Source organism: Macaca nemestrina, chromosome 8 (assembly GCF_043159975.1).
Source record: "Macaca nemestrina isolate mMacNem1 chromosome 8, mMacNem.hap1, whole genome shotgun sequence".
Taxonomy (NCBI): Eukaryota; Metazoa; Chordata; class Mammalia; order Primates; family Cercopithecidae; genus Macaca; species Macaca nemestrina.
In genome coordinates, this window is record NC_092132.1 from 64,363,295 (window position 1) to 64,384,296 (window position 21,002).

A 21,002-nucleotide genomic window follows, 5' to 3' on the forward strand; every position below is an offset into this window, starting at 1 on the left:
ATCAATGTTTCCCTAGAGCATAGTTTTATTTATTCATAAAGCTAAGATGATGTCTGACAGGAGTTACAGCAGTGTAAATCTGTGGTGCAGGCACAATAAGAAGAGCTTTTGTAAGACTCAAAAATCCATGTTCTGATGCTAGAGGGTATCCTGATAAGCCTGAAAAAGTGCATTTGTGATGCTTCCAAGTGTAAAAGGCACATTTCAGCATATAGTTAAGTTTTACTCCTCTGTTTTCTATGCTATTTTGCAAATGGACCTAAATACATTGTGACTGAAGCCAGGCCATGATTGTGTCTGATGCACAACGGGTTGTTGGAACAGCAGGCTGGATAGAATCAAAGCTTCAGCTGCAATCTCTTGTTGACACCAAATGTCAGCTTGCTCCGGAAGGATGTAGTGGCCCTGTTGATCTGTCCCCTGTAATTCTGCTCCCTGGCCCAAAGGATGGGCACTTCTGCCCAAGGGGCGGTTAACGTGAGAGTGTTCACTTTGGGATACTTCATTCACTTTGGAATAACTCTGTGTACTTGTTGGTGTGTTATAGTACATGTAATAGCTCTCTGTATAGCTAGGCCATGTAAGTCAAGTGTAATCCTAAAAGGGTACTCCTTTTGTAGATAGATAGATAGATAGATATACACACACACATACACACACACATACATATATATACACACATATATATAATACATAGTTTATGCTGTTTTACAAGTGTTTATGGTATAAAAATTATTGTTAGATTTTTTTAACTTAAAGAAAATATGCCCTGACTTTTCCCTCAACATTAACTGCTTTTTTTTCCTATGGTTGAAAAATGCTTCTAATGGCTAGAATGGCACCATTTAGAATTTTAAATGTCCAGTTTTTTTATTAGCTGGATTATTAGGTCTGATCTTAGCACAGTAGAACTGGCTGGAGAGTCAGGTGATGTAAAAGCTAGTTTCATTGTCCACTCTTGGCTGCTTTGTGACCTATGGCGACTTTCTGAACTTCTTTGGGACATTTTGTTTATGTTATTGTGTTTTTTTCCTAATTTAAATAACAGTGAGTTTGTGTGAAATTGGCAGATATTCAGTTCTTGATTTCCATAGACTTCCATACATCAGGACTCTTCCATTTGAAAGTAACTAGTTGATATTAAAAAAAAAAGAAAAAGGAGAAAAGGAAGTGAAAAGAGAAAAGAAGAATGCAGAAGTGAGGATTATTTCTTCATGAAGAATAAGATTTGTTCCAGTTTTAAAAGCCCGTGACTTTCTGTGAAAAGATTTCAGATGATTAGCTCAGCTACCAGGAGCCACACAGATTTTTTAGAAATTGTGCCATTGAGGACACCAAGGGGGCCAGGGAGGACACAGCTCCAGTTAGAGGCTGGGGCCTTGAACCCCTCCCCGCTAGAGCAGCTGGTGCTCTACGAGGTCTGTGGCTGCCAGGGTGCCCAGATCCCCTTGCCAGAGGCTTGGGAGAAGCCTTGAAGGTGCTATCTCTTTGGATCTCTGCTGTTTCCTCTCCATTGGTAGCTACACTGGGAGCCTCTTCAGAGGAGGGTTCTAGGAATTAGAAGGTAAAGCGTATAAATGCCATTCACTACAGTACCTATTCTCTGCTGGTCACGGTTGTTCTCCTTTGCCTCGTCAGCCTCAGGCATGGAGATAACCTGGTGGCATGTCAGTGTCTTCGAGTTTTCCCCATTAAGCTCCAAGAGCATTGATTGCTATTCACTTCGCGAATGGATGTCTTGAGAAGATCGTAAGAACTGCTTTTGGAGGACCGAGGCTGCGGCCTCTGCTTCAGTAGAAACCCGAGGCGCCTGACATGCAGAGCACACTAGAGGACCTATTTGATGAAGAGAGAGTTGGCTGTTTGGAATCTAACCATTGATGTTAAGGTCTGTGTGTTAGGTTTTCTAACTAGCTTTAGTTAAGTCCTTCAAGGTCTTTTTTTTTTTTTTACATTCTTCCAATATAATCTGCTTTATATTCTTTAATACTATGTTTTTGCTCTTTTAGCATTAATTAATTTTGCACTCCTCTAGGGAGCTGATTAGGAAGTCATCGTCCTTGACCCTGTGTTTGGTTGCTTTAGAGCAGGGGTTTTCAGCCTTTCAGGGGCCAGGCCACACAGCAGGAGGCGAGTGGTGGGCCAGCCTCCTGTCAGATCAGTGGTGGCATTAGATTCTCACAGAAGTGCGGACTCTGTTGTGAACCGCACATGTGAGGGATCTAGGTTGTGCACTCCTTATGATGATCTGAGTGGAACAGTTTCATCCCGAAACCATCCCCACTCCCACTGTCTGTGGAAAAATTGTCTTCCATGAAACCGGTCCCTGGTGCCAAAAAGGTTGGGGACCACTGCTTTAGAGTTCCTCTTGGCTCCCCAAGTCGACCCCAGTGTGGAAGCTAAAGTACTTCCATCTGGTAAGCTAATCTACCATGTTGACTTCTTATGAACAGTTCCAGGAAGGCTCTGAGATTTCCAGTTTATCTTTTGTTCCTTGTGTAAGAGCACATAATACCTACCGTAAATCCTGCCCTTAGAGCAGATCAACCTTGATATACTGGTACTTACTGTAAATCCTGCCTTTAGATCAAATTCCTACTCATTTCCTCTGGAGCATGTGTAACCCTTCCCTGGGCATATAATCCTTGGGTCTGGGGGTCTCATGATGAGGAGATCTACTTGTCTTGTGGCTACCCAAGACCATGCTCCTGTCCGTAAGTTCCCCAATAAAATCACCCTGTAACCACAAGATGGACTTGTCTGCCTCCTTCTTTGGTTTCTTGACTCCTTCTGTGTTTGGGGGTCGCTTTGCATATGTGACCTTCTCATGAAACATCTGGTCATTAATGGAGTGATAGTTTCACAGCCAGACACCTGTCACACCCAAATTACTAACATAAGGTGATTCTGAATGCTGGACTTCTAGGATCAATCACAGGTTCTAGTACTTAAAAAAAAAACAAAAAAAATTTTTTTAGAGACTCCCACTCCGTCTTATGAAAGCTCCTTCCTTACCAGTGGAGAAAGAATTTCCCTGTTGGGTCTTTGTGTCTTGCAGGTGGCCAGGGATGCTTACTGAGGCCTGTCCTGTTCAGTCACAGAGAGCTCCAGACTCTTGAGCAAGGTTTAATGAAGCTGTGGCTGTGTTCTGTATTCCTTTTTCATGTCATGAAAAAAGATATTTCTTTTGTGGGCCTGCCACTTTAGGAATAAAAACCCTCCCCCGACTCCTTAGTACCAATATTGCTCTAAGAAGGAAGCACCTGGCTCTCATGGCCTTATCTGAGCCTCGAATAGAAGAGACCACACACGCTGGAACAGCCCTGCCCAGGCCCACCGGGAGAGATGACTCAGTTCCAAATAGGGCTTTCATTTTAGATATTTAAATTCTGAGTTTCTCATAGTTATTCATGACTAAGAAAAGGGGCAGCTCTGCACTATTCGTCCACTTACATATTTCCTTCCTTTCACTTTTTTCATCGTTTTCCCTTTCTCCTTTTATTTAGTAGATTTTTACAAATAAATAAAATGCTATGTGGCATAGCACCTTGCCAAGCAGGAAATTCTTATAATTTCATAATATTTTCTAAAATAGATTTTAGACCAGCCATAGTGAAGTTTAATTATGGTGCTAATGTGCTTCTGAAGATTCCTGATAAAAGACTTGTGCCCTTAATCCCATCCACTCAAGAGGCCGAGGTGGGAGGATCACCTGAGTCCTGGAGTTTGAGGCTGCAGTGAACTATGATCGCACTGCTGTACTCTAGCCTGGGCAAAGAAACCCCATCTCTTAAAAAAAAAAAACAGATTTCTGTTGAAAGGATAAAGTTAACCCTGTCTATGATGGCTTTAACTATGATAAATCAGCCAGCAGTAAATTAAATAAATAAAATTTTTTTCTAATGTTTCATATAAGGGAAGAACCAAAAGATTGAGATTTATGTGAAAAATGAAAAATATCTGATAATGGGATCGCTGGAAAACTTAGAAAATTAGAAATGAGTTTGCGATTTCATTCATGTAATCCTTTGCCATTGCCCATCTGATGCCCATAGCCCAAAGGCATGCTGCCAATATGATTGTTTACATGTATTTTTTATAGCTGAATGTATATAGTTTATAAAATGTATATATACCATTAAGATGTTGTTAGACAAGTATTAGGCCAAACAGGTTATGTTTGCAGAAAACAAGTGTGAATGCAAGGAGTTTAGTGTGTTCTTAAACTTCTGCTAACAAAAGAACTCCCATTTACTTTAACAGAGATAAGTTTGCCTCCTGAGTATATGAGAATGTGGCATAGACCACAGATAGCACCTCAGAATTGATGCGAAGTCATGACTATCGCGATGAGTGTGGGTGCTTTTATAGATAACTGAGATGTTATTAGCTGAAGTGTCGAGAGGGGCTGGATTGTAATTATTGTTGACTCATTTTAAATTGCTTTGTTTTATAATCCCTTAATATAATAAATATGGTAATATTTGAAAATATGCCTCAAAGACACCAAAAGTGATGAAAACCACCGAATTACAAGACTAAACTGCTCCCTCCCATTTGCCGTCTGTCATCCTTTTCCCATGAAAGATGGCTTTTATAGGTTGAAAGCATAGAGGATGGCTCCTTCTTGTCATTCAGATCTCTGCTTAAGGGTTACCTTCTCAGAGAGGACTTCCCCCCCAAGCATCCATGGCCTAGGAAACCCCCCAAGACACTCTCACCTTTCCTTTTTTACCTTTTAAATGTTCCGCATCTGATACTTTGGTGTTAGTCTTTTGTCAGTCATCACCTACAAGGTGCTAAGACCCCATCTGTTTTGTTCACCCTGTGTCCTGAGTGCCTAGAGCTGTGCCTGGCACTGAGTAGACATTCTTCAGATGTTCCATCTGCAGGTTTTCTCCTTTGGACCTACCCCTCTGCCTGACCCTGAGAGCATTTCGTCATCATTGCCTAGAATCAGGCCCTTGTTTTGGAATCTGTGGTACTGTATTCTCTGAATTTCCATCATTAACCAGCCTTTACTCCCTGGTGGCAGCATCTGATTAGTATGATGATAACACAACTACTGTATGTCAACATGATAAGCATTTGTGGCAAGTAAGTCCTATCAAATTTTCCAGCTGCAAGAGAACTTAAGAAAGGTTTTGAGAGGGAAACGTGTAGACATTTAAGTCTTTCCTATGCTAGTGTTAACCCTCCAGATCAGTTGGCCAGAATGTTCTGCTCTGATGGTAGACCTGAGTAATAGCATATTGTAGCTTCCTTTTTTGGTACTGTTATTTAATTTACCCCCATGAGTAATGCTGTAAGAAGGAAGGCTTTAAGAACACTTTACTTCTCATCCCCCCATTTCCAGCCCAGTAGCCTGAGTCTAATCTTGTTATGTCTGGGAATAGAGTTACTAGATTTTCTGCTAATGGCTGTATTTTACATGATAATGAATCCAGTCTTTTCTACAAAGTCTACTTCATTTATGCAAAACAGATATAATTTGGAATGTGTATGAATGAAGCTATTCTTTCAAGGGAGCAGAGAGGCTGCTGTAGAGCCTGTTAAATACAATTTTATGGGCCCTTATGTCAGGTTAACACAAGCAAATGTTGGTTCTGTGGTTATCAAAGCTAATGCTTATTGGATAGTCTCAGGTAAAACAAAAAACAGCTTTTGAATCTCAGGGCCTTTGCTACTTACTCCCTAATTTAAGCTCAACTTGTTTTCAACCATCTTTCACACTTTGAGTAGTGACCTCTTATACATTAGTGGCCTCAAAGTATTAGTGAGACTTCTGCTCATTGATTTTCAATAATATAGAGAAGGTATTCCAAACTGGTCATGGCTATTAACAGAGCAAAGGCAGAAAATTAAATTAGCAGGGGGATATATCAAAAGCCTTTTGTAAGTGCCATAAAGTCTCCAAAATCTAATCCCTGAGAGAAATGTATTTTGTTCTGGAAAGAATAGCTTTCTTCTATTCTGAAATACCTTTCATTTAATAGGAGAATGGATGATTGCCTGTGAATGGAATAGCAAGAATTCTCAATCCTTTAATTTTGCCACCAACTTGCTGTGGTTTATCTCAAAAAAATGATCAACCTATAAGAAAAACATCCGTGGGCTGCTCTGCTCTTTGACTCTTAGGTAGAGTTAATTGTATAGATTAATTTAAAAGTTAGGTATACTAATTAATAGTTGCACATTGCAGAAGTCCTTAGCTCAGGGTATTTATTGATTTTTGTCTTTTTTGAGTTTTATAAAAAAGCTAGATGCCTGAAAACACTGAATTGTTTTACAATGCTAAGTTAAGAATGAGTAACCCTGCCTTCTTACTAATGGACAAAATTTTGATTTTTGGATCTAACGCCAGTGGTCTAGTGCAGAAGCACAAATATTTACTTGCTTAATTTGGATGGATAATCAGTTTTTAAAATTTTTTTCAGAGGCAGGGGGTTAAAAAAATACTTAGGCGTTTTGTTTTGTTTTGTTTTAAGATGGAGTCTCACTCTTTTTGCCCAGGCTGGAGTGCAATAGTGCAGTCTCGGCTCACTGCAACCTCTGCCTCATGGGTTCAAGTGGTCTTCCTACCTCAGCCCCCTCAAGTAGATGGGATTACAGGTGTGCACTCCCACACCCAGCTAATTTTTGTATTTTTAGTAGAGATGGAGTTTCACCATGTTGGCCAGGCTTGTCTCGAACTACTGACCTTAAGTGATTGACCTCCCAAAGTGCTGGGATTACAGGCATGAGCCACAACACCCAGCCCCAAAATACTTAGGCTTTTAAAGCAAGATAAATGTGCTTCAGGGAGACCTTTTTGCAGAGGCTGATTTAGTTTTGGGAAGATAATAGACTCCTTTGAGAAGCTAATGAATATTCTAGACTGTCTGAAGAAAGACACATGCACAGAAAATTTGACATAATTGCAGGTAGTTTACAGACCCTCTGAAACTTGGCCAAGATCCTGTTGGCACTTATCTATAGGACTCCAGGTAAACAGACCCAGACTTATTTCTTCCAAGCAGGAGGTATGTTTAATTTTGTGCTGTAAATACTAGTCTTTCAATTTCTGGTGGTAACATAGCACCTCAGGCATATTTGAATTGTATAAAATGCTGTAATATTTTTATCTAGACAGAAACAACATTTACAGTTGGCCCTCTGCGTCTCTGGGTTCCACATCCATGGATTCAACCAACCTCTAATTCCAAGTATTCAAAGAAAAAAAAAAGAATACTTGCCTCTGTACCAAACGTGTACAAACTTCGTTTCTTGTTATTCTCTAAACAATGCAGTATATCAACTACTTACATAGCATTTACATTGTATTAAGTATTATAAGTAATCTGGACATGTTTTAAAGTACATGGGAGGATGTGTATAGTTTATATGCAAATACTATGCCATTTCATATATATATATATATATATATATATATATATATATATATATATATATATATATACTTCAGTATATATACTTAAGTGTCTGGGGATTTTGATATCTGAGGAGGGTTCTGGAACCAGTCCCCCAGATACCAAGGGACAACTGTATTTAATCATTTTGCAATGAAGTATATATTTAAGATGCCAACAATTATTAAAGAAATAGTTATATAGAACACTTATTGAATTAAGAAGATCCATTTTTTGTTTTTTTGTTTTTGTTTTTTTTTTTGAGACATGACCTTGTCTATTGCCCAGGTTGGAGTGCAATGGTATAATCATATCTCAGTGCAGCTTCCAACTCCTGGGCTCAAACAACCCTCCTGCCTTAGCCTCCCCAAGTAGCTGGGACTACAGGTGCACACCATGATGCCTGGCTGCTTTTTTATCTTTCGTAAAGACGGGGTCTTTCTATGTTGCTCAGGCTGGTCACAAACTCCTGGTCTCAAGTGATCCTTTCACTTTGGCCTCCCAAAGCATTGTGATTACAGGCATGAGCCACCAGGCCTGGTCTGAATTTCTAATACCAGCTTTAAACAGTCTTGCTGTGGTGCCCAGGTTGGAGTGTAATGGTGTAATCATACCTCAGTACAGCCTCCAACTCCTGGGCTCAAGTGATCCTCCTGCCTTAGCCTCCTACAGGCGCACACCACCAGCTTTAAAAGGACCCCCAACTCAATTCTATTGTTAATTTTCAGTCTGTCTTTCCCCTAAGTGGCGATGTTAGGAAAGAAAATAGTATCAGCTTTTATTACCACTTGCCTGGCATTTTAAAATTTGTTTTTCCCAAGTATTCCTAGTAAATTTTGCTTTATTCTCCTTTATGTACACACATTGAAACCTGCAGAAAGGATGGTTTCTTTTCTTTGTGTTGCTGTTGTTCAGAACTGCTATAAGAATCTACAGGTCCCTTTTTGGGTCCATGGTAGATTACAGTTTAACAAGCATTTCATCTTAGCAGAACTAGTATTAGGATTGGGGAAAAATGAACAAAGAAATCTCTCACCGAACAATTCCTATATATCCACTAAGGTCCGGCTCAAATCTCCTCTTCTCTGCAAAAAGTTCCCTAATCTGTTCCATTTCACTTCCTTTGGCAAGTTTTTGATACCTCCTTAAGGCAGTATTTACCGTTATCAGTTTATGTAGTCCCTTCTGCTAGACAAGGAGTTTAACTAATGGGACTGGAGTTATTTTTGCTTTTGTTATTGATATGTAAAACAATGGCTATCAAAGGATTTATATATATGGTAGGAAGAAGTACAAGAAAAGTCATTAATTAAAAAGAAAAAGGGATTTAAGTTATAAGTAAAAGACTGGACTTTGATATTCTAGTATATTTTACCAGTGATACCATTTTTCCAAACATTTCTGAAAAATTTAATAATCACATGAAACACACTCAGCTATTAAATGTATTTAACTATCAGTTATTGCTAAGATGGGATTAAAGTCAGTTCTTAATTTTTCAAAAAAATATGATCCCTGGGATGAATTCATTCATTTCATTAATTTACCAAACTGAATTCTTCGAATGTTTATTTTATACCTTGAAATCAGTTCCTCTTCCTGAATTTCCTATCCCAGTTAATGGCACCACCGTATGGGCAACATAGTGAGACCATGTCTCTACAAAAAAAAGTAAAAATTAGCCGGGCATGGTGGTACATTCCTGTAGTCCCACCTGTTTGGGAGGCTGAGGCAGAAGGATCGCTTGAGCCCAAGAGTTGTAGGCTGCAGTGAGCTATCATTGCACCGCCGCACTCCCGAGCAAGACCCTCTGTCAACAACAACAAAAAAGATACTAATTCAGAGATGAGATAGTGTCTTGGACAGGACTGACCTTGGCTTAGTCATTATATCCTTAAACTATTGATGTGCCTCAAGGTTATAATAATAATAATGACCACATTGGGTTCTTTCTACACACCAAGGACAGTGATAACACATTCTCCCTTCTCCCATCCAGTCTTCATCATGAGCTTTTGAAATGTAGGTATGATTGAGAGTGAGGGGTATAGGGCCGACTCTTTGGGCTGGAATCAGACCTCTATCACCACTTACCAGCTGTCTCACTTAGACGTGTTTTCCTGCCCCCCCCATGCCTTAGTATACTCATCTGTAAAACAGATAATACTATCTCATTCTGAGGATTGATAGAAATACTAATATACTCTTGAACCCTTTGCCTTATGTTAGCTGTTAGAGTCATTATCCTCATTTTGCAGTCAAGGCATCTGAGCCTCAGAGGTTAAATAACTTGCCCCATTTCTCACACAGTCAGTATGAATCAGAGCCAGGGTTTTGGAACCATCTGTCTGACTGCAAGGCCTTGTGTATGGGATATATCCTTATTGAACTGAATGGAAATTCACAATTACATGTTTTCAAATTTCATAGCATAGAAATTTGTCTTACATATGTTCTTCCTGGGTGATCTTATCCATTCCAAGGACTTCATTTGCCATCTAATTTAGAGTTGGCAAACTATGACCTGCAAACTGAATACATTCTGGCACCTAGTTTTGTAAATAAAGTTTTATTGGAACACAGGCACACTCATCCTTTAGCTACTGTTGATGGTGGCTTTTGTGCAACACTGTCAGAGTTGGGTAGTTGTGAGACAGCCTATGGCCTGCAAAGCCTAAAATGTTTACTTTCTGGCCCTTTACAGAAAGCATTCGCATACCCTGATCTTGCTCACTACTTTCAGCCTTTCTCATAAGATCTTGATTCCTAAATTTAGCCACCCACCAAATTTCTTCATGCCCCATATCTACCTTAAAATCAACATTTTCCAACCTGATTTCTTCAAATGTCCATTTCCCACCCTGAAATCAGTTCCTCTTCCTGAATTTCCTATCCCAGTTAATGACACCACGATATGCCCAAGGTATATCACCCCTTTTTATTGCTCATGCCTGATCTCTTCAAAAGGCCTGTTCATTGATTATCCTGAATACATACACTTTTTGAAGACAGCAACCTAGGCTTTTAAGTAACCAATGATGATCATTCTAGTATTCTCAGTCCCCATGTGTGATTAGACCAGAAATTCCTTTGACAGTCCGTCAGAAGTTTCTTTAAGGTGTATTCAATGAGAAATAACTATGGTCTGTCTCCATCCAGTAAGCCATGGAAATAGGAATCCATTTCTCAACTTTAGATAGTATTTCACAAGTAAGAATTAAAGAATGCTAGAAAGTCAGAATATTGTAAAATTTATAGTCATTACTGGAATATATGGAAAAGAACATGGGTATACGATTTATTGAGTTGTCACTTCAAAGTTATTCATCATTTATGTTTTAAAATTAAATCTCATTTATTTATTCAGGGCCTCCTTGGCTGGTAGAGTAAGAAGTTAAAGTTCTAACATCAGATTATCATTTTTTCTTGTTCATCCAAAGAATATATTCAGATAATACATTCATGTTCATTTTCATCAATATTACTTGAATATTATTCCAAAGCTCATGATCTTATTAACTCTGCATTCTCTTTTATGAATTTACAATTACAATTATGCTATAATAACTGATGAAGAGCACAGAAGAGCATAGTAAAAATAAATAAACTTTGAAATACGAAAGGATTAGTGGGGATAATAAATATCCACTCAGTGTCTTAGCGTCTTTGATCTTGGCATTTGTTCTATCCAGCAAATATTTTCATAGTACTTTAATTTCAGTTTCTTTATCTGAAAAATTATGCAGGAGCAGCCTTTGTTTTCCAAGAACAACAGAGATGTTTATAGCATTGAAGTCAAAAGCAGAGGTAATAAATTCATTCTAATCCTCTGAGCAAAGACATTAGCCTTTGTGTAGCACAGGGATTTGAGTTCGTTCTCACAAAATAATCCCAAGAATAATAGTTCCCTGTGCTTACAATTGATCTTAAAGATTAATATATTTCTGTGGTTAATGATTATGTAATACATTAATAAGCTTCTCCAAATACTTCCTGAAATTTTAATTATCTGTAGACTTTTAAAGCTATATTTTGATCAGCCATGTAAAGAAGCAGTGTAACTCAATCACTGTCAAATTAAGGATGATTTTACGTTCTGCTTTAGAGAAAAATGCCACCCACCGTCAGTCTGCAAAATAGCTGAAATACTTAGAAGGAAAAAAGTAAGTAATTAAGGATGGTAAGCTAAAATACTGTCTCAATGCCCTTTTTGTCAACTAGCCTCATGCAGCGGTGGGGGCTACTGAACTTAGGATTTCACTGTGCCTTCTCCTGGGAGTGCAGGTGCCCTTGGCTGGCCTCCCACCTAAGCTAGAGGGTGGCACTTAAAGTCTCGACACAGAGTCTCATATATAAATCACTTTCAAGTATTTAAATAGGTTTTAGCTATGAAAATGAAAATTTGGAAACTGCTTGCTTCAACAATGAGGACATGACTAAGGATATAAAAATATTTAATAGTTTATAGTCTTCAAAATGATTTATGCAGGCTATTTTGAAACATAGAAATGCATTTTGTATGTAACTGAAAATGGTACATAACACTATATTTGCTGACGGCAACTTGCTAAATATTTACATAAAATTAAAAATCAAAGGAAATATCAGAGTACAATAGAGTTTAATGTTCATTGGTTTCTCTGTTTTCTATAAAGTTGTTTAACTTTACAAAAATTGTTATGACCTGTTTGTCTTAAGAACGTAAAAACCCTCCTTTTCTCATCATTCTAATGAGAAAGGATGTTCAGTGTTCCTAATGACTTAAAGATGAATTTTTGGAATAAGATCCATTTATAAATTAGGTCTCTTCTGATGTTTTTCTTTTCCTGGGTTGCCAAAATCTTATGTATGTGCAATAAGCCAAAAAAAGGTGGGAAGATGAACAGAAGATTTAGATTTCTAATTAATCGAACACAAACAGAGAAATACCTAAGTAGATGTGCCAATCTATAGAAATTTATGTGACAGTTTGGGGCTGATGGTTTCAAAAATCTTAAGTCGTTTTTAAAGAGCACCTGGCTGTGATTCATGTAAATTAGGACTTTTCTGTTCTCATTTTTCTATTTCCTCTTATCACATCTAATAGGGACACTAATCCAGTAGTGCTCATTTTACATAAGAGCAGAGCCTTCAGGCTTAACTTGGGCATGTGATAGAGCTGGCATCACGTCATCCAGCCCAGCACTCAGTATCGGAGACAGCTTACAGATGGATGGAGAAAAACCCATCCATCTGTAAGAAAGACAGCATAAGAAATAATGCTGCATTCATTAAGAGGCATATATATGTATAAGCTTTATCTCAAGAAAAGTAAAATGTAAGACAAATGTAAAGTCACAATCCTATAGAGAAAGAGAGTGGTAGAAGAAGATGGGCAACTCAAATTCACTTTGGCCACCTTCTCTACTTGTTCAATTATATAAGGCTGATGTTTCTGGGAGGTGGAAGGCAGTGAGTTTGTGTTTCTTTTGGAATGAGCACATCTTCTACTGGCTTCTGCCAGCTCATGCAGCAGGAATGTGGGGATGTGACTGTGGAGTTGACTCACCAGCTGATGGACTCAAGCACCTACTTTTCTCCTTTCATTGCCTCAGTGGGTTTCTCTACATTGCCTTACTGTGTTTGCTTGTCTGTCTGTTTTCCTATCTGGAAGGAATCCAAATGCCTTAAATCCAAATGTATTTACCACACATGAATTAACTTATAGGCAAATATAGATGGAAAGGACTGTGAGTACCATTTATTTTTTCATTTCAGGACTAAGCTTTGGTCTCTCTCCCACATCTTGTCATGGCATTTTATGACAGCTACACTTATGAAGGGGTAACTTCATACTAAAATTGTGACTTGAGAACTGCAGCATGGTGCTGGAGCCTCAGATCCCTGTGATTTTAGAAGCATAAAACTCAAAACTGAATTTCAAAGAGGGTCTTCTCCAGCCACATTCTTACCACTCTTCTTGTGAATGTTTAAATCGAAGTTTGCTTTATTAGATAAATTCTGGCATTTGGGTATATGAATGAGGTAGACTAATTTATGTGATTAAATTCTCATTCATTTGATAAGAGGATTAAATGCCTCATTGCAAAATGCCAAAGGATATTTTTAATTTCCAGTCTCAATTTTAATTGAAACACTATCATTCTGTTTTGAGCATTGAGGAATAGCAATGAAACATGTTTAAGTTATAAAGTAATGATTATGTTGTATTAACTTTAAGGCAGTTTTCCCTAGTTTTGTTTTCATAGGAAAAATATTTACAAGTTAATTTTTGTTTTTATCCATATATAAAATGAAAATAGTACATTAAACTTGCCATCCTGTGTCAAATGGGGCAGACTGAGGGAGAGACTAGGAGAGCAGGGCGGGACCTTCTCCATCCCCAGTCCCACCGTGGGGTTTGTTGTATGGTAGGTACTCAGTAAATATTTATTGAATCTCCAAATGAATGATTAACTACTGGGAGTCAGCAGTCTAGACTAGAGTACCAGCCCTGTTAGTCCTCAGTAATATCACTGAACCTCTCAGTCTCATTTTACCCATTTGTAAAATAGGCATGGCGATGTTTCCTGTCGTTTTAATGGAAGACTGTGAGAATTAAAGGGAAAATGTGTGGCACATTTTAGAAAACTGGAAAATGGTGATATAAGGAATCCTTTCTGGCATTATTATTTTGCTATGTGCTGCTTGTTAGTGCCCAGTGTTTGTTAATATTAGCATCCAGTTAGCATTCAACAAATGCATATTTAAAATAAGCTAATGCACTCACAGTAAAATTGAGGACATATTAGCAATTTATCATAAATTATTTGACTTAGCATTTTTTAAACCCTATATTTATTTAGGCATAATTGTAATTCCTTTATGTACCTAGTTTACTTTTGCATTTTCATAGGTGGACATTGAAAAACATACATAGACAAATAAATCATTACTTCTCTGCAGCATTGTACATTAATAGCTTTTTGTGTACATGTGATTAGGAGTCGGCAAAAGATAATGTAGCACGTAGTATAAAGGTTTCAGATGTAAGTAAATGAGAAGCTGGCTTATTGCTGTCACTTCTTTGGAAATTAGATTAGGACATATATCACATAAAATTCACTTTTAGATATGTTGTGAAGCTAATGACAGGCTTTGTTGAAGCGAGGTTTTGTGGGTTTTGATGAAGAAAATCAATCGGTATATGCCTTATCTTTTATTCTTTCTTCTTGCTCAATGTGCAATTAGGTTTGCTTTGCAGGATCACAGTATAGAGCATATATTCATTTTATATTCACTCTGCCTGTAATGATTGTATGCTAGCACTTCTAAATGACACCAAAAATGCATTAATAAAGTCATAATCATTAGCTAGAATCACAAGCATTATAGTCCTAAATTTTGTTTTATTTTCTCTTTATGTCCTTAATTGATGATATATTAATGATTGAACCCATTTGAATTTGTTTGTACTGTATATTATATATTGCAATGAAACACTGGGCTGCAAAGACTTATGAAACATGACCCAAAACTGTCCAGGCAGGGAGATGAGACACAATTTCACGTCAGCTTTTAAGATCATCTAATAAATGTATGTACGTTTATATATATGAATGATGCTGGCGTCATTGATGTAAATCATCATAATGACAACCACCCTGAATTTCCCAAGTTCTGAGAAAAACTAAGAGATAAGATAAAATCATTGTCACATAAGGCTCAAACATCACCCTTATTATCTGTAAAGACCAGGCTGCAGGTCATGGTTTATTTGTTCTCCTAATATGGAACCCAGGAATTAAGCACAGGTCACAGTGGCTGGGGCAGGCCTCTCTGGGCCCAAAGAATCAACTCAAATTATTTGCTGGAGGATCAGAGGAGAATTCATATTCCTGGATGGTAGCCCTGTTCCCTACAGAGAGAAGGCAAGAGCTGAGTCCAGGAGATGCTTCCTCAAAATTGCCCATTAGGCATGTATGTCACTCAACCTCCCTTTGGGTGGAGTAAATGAAGAGATGGAAAGAGAGGTGTTATGTGCTTGAAATGTGTAGGGAAAAAAGAATTCTCCCACAGTATAAGACAGGTAATATAATATTTGATGTCAAGTGAACTGGGCAGAATCTAAGGGCAGAAAGAAAAGAACAAGCCTTGCTAAAAAGGACAGTCAGGACTTAGAACTAAGTGGTCAGGGGAGAAGGGGGAAGAGCATTCCAGGCATGAATGGTATCAGCAAAGGCGCAAGAGGGGACGGTGAGTTTGTATTGGAAAGAAGTCAAGGCTGGTGAATCAGGTTACAGTGGGCTGGAAAGTTCTAACCATAGGAACTAGGGAGTTCCTTACCCAGGGAGCTTTCCGAAGTGGTGCATTTGAGTACTTATTTGTGAACATGTGTAGGAATGGTTTACTTTTTTCTTTATTGTATCCTAGAACACTGAACTCTAACAATGGCTTTCATATATTTGCATGATTCTCTCTATAGTTTATCTTGGCTAATTACATTTAAGTATGGGTCTCCAATTATATGTTGAACTCCATGACTAATCATCAGATTTCGATAGCAAAGAGCCTATAATTTCCTGAGTATATGACCTATGTAAGGACATGTTGCAGAGAGAAGCTATTTCCTTTACCACAGGAAAAATTTGTTTGTGGTTACATTAGAAGCTACCTCTAAAAGACATTTAGCTCTGAGATAGTTTTTAAAGTTGAAGTTTGTAGTGTGTGTCCATCTGAGTGGACCCTGTGGAATCCTGCTTACCGTGTCATGCCCAGACGCATGAGACAAGAGCCTTTTGATTTTAAAGGCTTCTGTTTCTGTTTAAGTGATTATTATATACATTCCACCAAAATAAAGACTTTTCTCAAAAGAAGGCATTCATGCAGTCAACAAACATATGAAAAAAAACTCAAAATCACTGATCATTAGAGAAATGCAAATCAAAACCACAATGAGATACCATCTCACATCACAGAATTGCTGTTATTAAAAAGTCAAGAAACAGATGCTGGAAAAGTTATAGAGAAAAAGGAATGCTTTTCCACTGTTGGTGGGATGGTAAATTAGTTCAACCATTGTAGAACACAGTGTGGTGATTCCTCAAAGACCTAGAGGCAGAAATACCATTTGACCCAGCAACCCCATTACTGCGTATATACCCAAAGAAATGTAAGTTGTTCTATTATAAAAATACATGCACACGTATCTTCATTGTGGCACTATTCACAATAGCAAAGATATGGAATCAACCTAAATGCCCATCAGTGAGAGACTGGGTAAAGAAAATGTGGCACATATGCAACATAGAATACTGTGCAGCCACAGAAAGGAACGAGAACATGTCTTTTGCAGGGACAGGGATGGAGCAGGAAACCGTTACCCTCAGGAAACTAATACAGGAAGAAAAAACCAAATACCAAGTGTTCTCATTAATAAGTGGGAGCTGAATAATGAGAACACATGGACACATGGTGGGAACAGCATATACTGGGACCTGCCAGAGGGTTGGGGGGTGGGAGAAGGGAAAGCATCAGGAAGAATAACTAATGGATGCTGGGCTTAATACCTAGGTGATGGTATGATCTGTGTAGCAAACCACCATGGCACACGTTTACCTGTGTAATAAACCTGCATATCCCGCACATGTACCCCTGAACTTAAAATAAAAATTGGAAATTAAAAAAAAAAAAAAGACCTTAGAAACGGGGCTTCCAGGAGTGGTTGCAATCAATTATGGGATTACTACATAGATTTTGTTATTCCATGCATTAAATTATGTTTGCCCAAAAACAATGTTACTAAAAAGAAAAAACATTTTGATATGGAACTCTGCTATAGGTCTATCTTGTACCCATAAAGCGAATGTTAACTCTTTGCTGAATGCTTTGGGTATCGAACGGTGATAAGAGAAGGGGGAAAGGACACATCAGCTGCCTTTCCTATCATGGAGGAGTTTGAAATTTCACTGGGGAGATGGGACAAGCAGTCACAAGATAGGTGGTAAAAACTGAAACTGATCCGTAAAACAGTTTATGCATAAGCACCAGGATGTGTGCTTTTAGTCATCCAATACTTCATTTATTTGGAAGGCTTACGAAACAGTTTGCAAAGCATTAGAGATACGTTCTTTTGCCCGACACACTGACAAATATTACTGCCTTGCACAGAGGTCATTGGATTCACTCTGTAACCGATACCCTCTCCAAGACGAAAAGTTTGGTAGGTTTTTAGGATTCTCTTCTTGGCTGTCATTGTATCATCTGTAAAATGAGGGCTTTGGAACCAAATGAATGTCTTAATTCCTTCCCAGCTCTAATATTTACTGACATAAGAGTATCCCTAATGACACAGAGAAAAAGAGGAGAGAATCAGGATAATGTAAGACAGAAGGAAAGTTGTGAGGTCGAGTTATGCTGTTACATGGCCAGTGCTAAAGCAATGGGATGGTTCAGAGTAAATGGGTCTGATGTGAGATATCCTTATCTGTCAAGTTTTCTTTTGGATGCTATAAACATTACAGGCTGCAGTATTTTTCTTTTTTATTAATGCAGAAGGTCTATTTTATTTTGTCTGTGAAAGAATTGGCTTGTTTTAACAGAAATCCTTGTAGTTTGGGATGGGTTGAATGAACCACTCTTTTTTAAAGAAACAACTTATTGAGATATAGTATCTTTCACATACTGTACAATTCACCTATTTAAAGTGTACAGTTTAGTGACTTTCAGTATATTCAGCTGTGGAACCATCACTACAATCAATTTTAGAACATTCTCATAACCCCAGAAGGAAACCCCTCACCCCTAGGCTGTCACCCCACCTCCAGTTTCCCCATCTCACACTCCTTCTAGCTCTAGGCAACTACTGATGTACTTTCTGTCTCTAGTGAGCTGCTCTTAAATGAAGGAGATAGTCAGTGGACATCAGAGACTAAGCACCATAGTGCGGTTTTATCCAGACACATATATTTAATGATTGGAGCTGTTAGAGTTCACAGTATCTGATGTCAAAATCTAGTTTCTAAATGATATTGATCAGAAGAATGAATGTCATCAAAAATAATAATCTGAAAATAGCCACAAATTCAGTGCCCAGGAAACTACTCTTCAGCCATTATCAGCATCAGTCATTTGCAGTCAGCCTGACATACTCTACCTTGTTGCATGAGGCATGTTTAACAAAATAAAAAATTATGATACATTTCTTACAGTTGTTATATTTTTATGGCACTGGTGTATGGCTCACCTAGCGAAATCCCACTTTGGACATTCTGTGTGCGGTGACTTTGCTAGGAGACATTGAAGGGCTCTACTTTCAAGAAGCAGCGTAGAAGTGGGTGATAGGTATGTATAAACAAGCGAGTGCAAAATAACATCAAAATACTCCAGGTGCCGCATAGGGGTCACTCACAAGGACAGCCAGTTATGCCCAGGGAAACTGGTGGGGAGGGGTGCCAGAAACAGCTCATGGAGAAGGTGGAGCTGCAGATAAGCAATGGAACAGTAGTCATGCTTAGGGAATGGGAGAAGCACATTTAGGTAGAGACCAGTGTGTTCAAATGCACCGACATAGGAAGCATCCTAGAGCCTTTGGATGTGAGCAGATAAGGCAGTAGGGTGGTTGCAGGAGAGGTTGTGAGGAGGATTCTGAGGCTGTGCATCAGTGTGTGAAAGGGGCTATGTGAGATCCCTAAGGAGTTGGACTTGACCCACTGTTTTAGTTTCTTGTGACTGCTGTAACAAATACAGCAAATTGGGTAGCTTAGAACAGTAGAAGTGTATTTTCTCCCAGTTCTGGATGCCAAAAGTCCAAAATCAAGATGTCAGCAGGACCATGTTCCCTCCAAAGCCTGCAGGGGATGTATCTTTCCTTGCCTCTTCCTGCTTCTGGTAGGTCAGGCATTCCTTGGCTTGTGGCAGCAAAATTCCAGCCTTTGCCTCTGGCTTCAGATGGCATTTCCCCTGTGTCTCTTCACATCTGCTTCCCTCTAGGCACATCTGTTTCTGTATCCAAATTTCCACCTTTTATGTAAGGACATCAATCCTAATGGGTTAGGGCTTACCCTAATGACCTCATTTTAACTTGATTACCTTTGTAAGGACCCTGTTTCCAAATGAAGTCACATTCTGAGGTACTGGGGGTTAGGACTCTAACATTTTTTAGGGGACAAAATTCAACCCATTACTGCCCCCAGGCATTCAGATCTTATTGCAGGGAAGTCAAGTGTTAATATTTGCATTTCAGAAAGTCACTTGGAGAGTTGTGTGGAGGATGAATGCAAAAAGGGCACGAGTAGTTGGGAACCTCTTGGCCTTGACCGCGTAAGAAGCCTTGTGGGCTGTTTACTTTATCCTTCACACTCCAGATTCTTCAAGTTTAAAAAGAAGAAGAAAAAGAAATCTGCACATGCACAGCAGGACTAGAAAGTCAGGGGAAAAACCACCAGTGGAGAAGGATATTTAAGAATTCCCAGAAGGTACTAAAAGAAATGAATTGATTCACGGCGAAACCCAGAAGAACAAAGGATTATATTCCCTTTTACAGTTACATACCATATATTAATAAAACTGTGGTTTTAGGTCAGTAAGGAGCAGGAGAATAAAATGAAAGTGTGCATGCCCTTTGACTCAGCAACTCCATGTCTAGGAATCCTATCTCTACTCACTCATGTGCTGAAATATATATGCAGGACTAATCATTGTAATGTCATTTGTAATTGAGGAAAACCAAAAATAATCTAAGTATCCATTGGCACAAAATGCCCAATTATTGTATAACCACACCATTCATTGAATGTTCTATAGTTACTAAAAGGAATGAGATAACCCTATATGTACTGACATGGAACATTCTCTAACACACAGTAAATGAACACAATGAAACTGTTGAACAGTGACTAGTATAGGGTACTATATATGTAACAAAGAAAGAAAGAACCTTTTGATTTTTCTATCTTTCCAGACCTTTTTAAAGTATTGTACTGAACTCTAACAGTGCTTACCTGTGGGATTAGGGAATATAGTGAAAAGGAATATTCTTTTTTAAAACATAATACTCTATATCCTGTGTGTTCTGTGAAGTTTTTCAGTAAGCATGCAGTATACCAAAACTGGACATTTACTGTAACATTTATGGAGACAGAATCCATGAGACTCGAGACTTCACCAGTGGGTGAATGTGGTGAACAGCAGGTGGTAAAGATGGGAAAGTAGAGGAGGGGTGGAAGGGATGGGGTAGGGGGAGCATGAATTCAAAACACTCAGAAGCAAAAGCGCAATATTTTAAAGGGAGCTATTAATTAAAAAAAGACAAAGTAGGCCGGGCGCGGTGGCTCACGCCTGTAATCCCAGCACTTTGGGAGGCCGAGGCGGGCGGATCACAAGGTCAGGAGATCGAGACCACGGTGAAACCCCGTCTCTACTAAAAATACAAAAAATTAGCCGGGCGCGGTGGCGGGCGCCTGTAGTCCCAGCTACTCAGGAGGCTGAGTCAGGAGAATGGCGTAAACCCAGGAGGTGGAGCTTGCAGTGAGCCGAGATCGCGCCACTGCACTCCAGCCTGGGCGACAGAGCGAGACTCCGTCTCAAAAAAAAAAAAAAAAAAAAAAAGACAAA

General features: G+C 38.7%; 1 protein-coding gene across 4 annotated transcripts in view; it reads left to right on the forward strand.

The window, feature by feature from the left end:
- Positions 1-21,002, forward strand: part of LOC105483525 (phosphoprotein membrane anchor with glycosphingolipid microdomains 1) — a 145,554-nt gene that overhangs the window by 51,463 nt on the left and 73,089 nt on the right. The window lies entirely within an intron of this gene.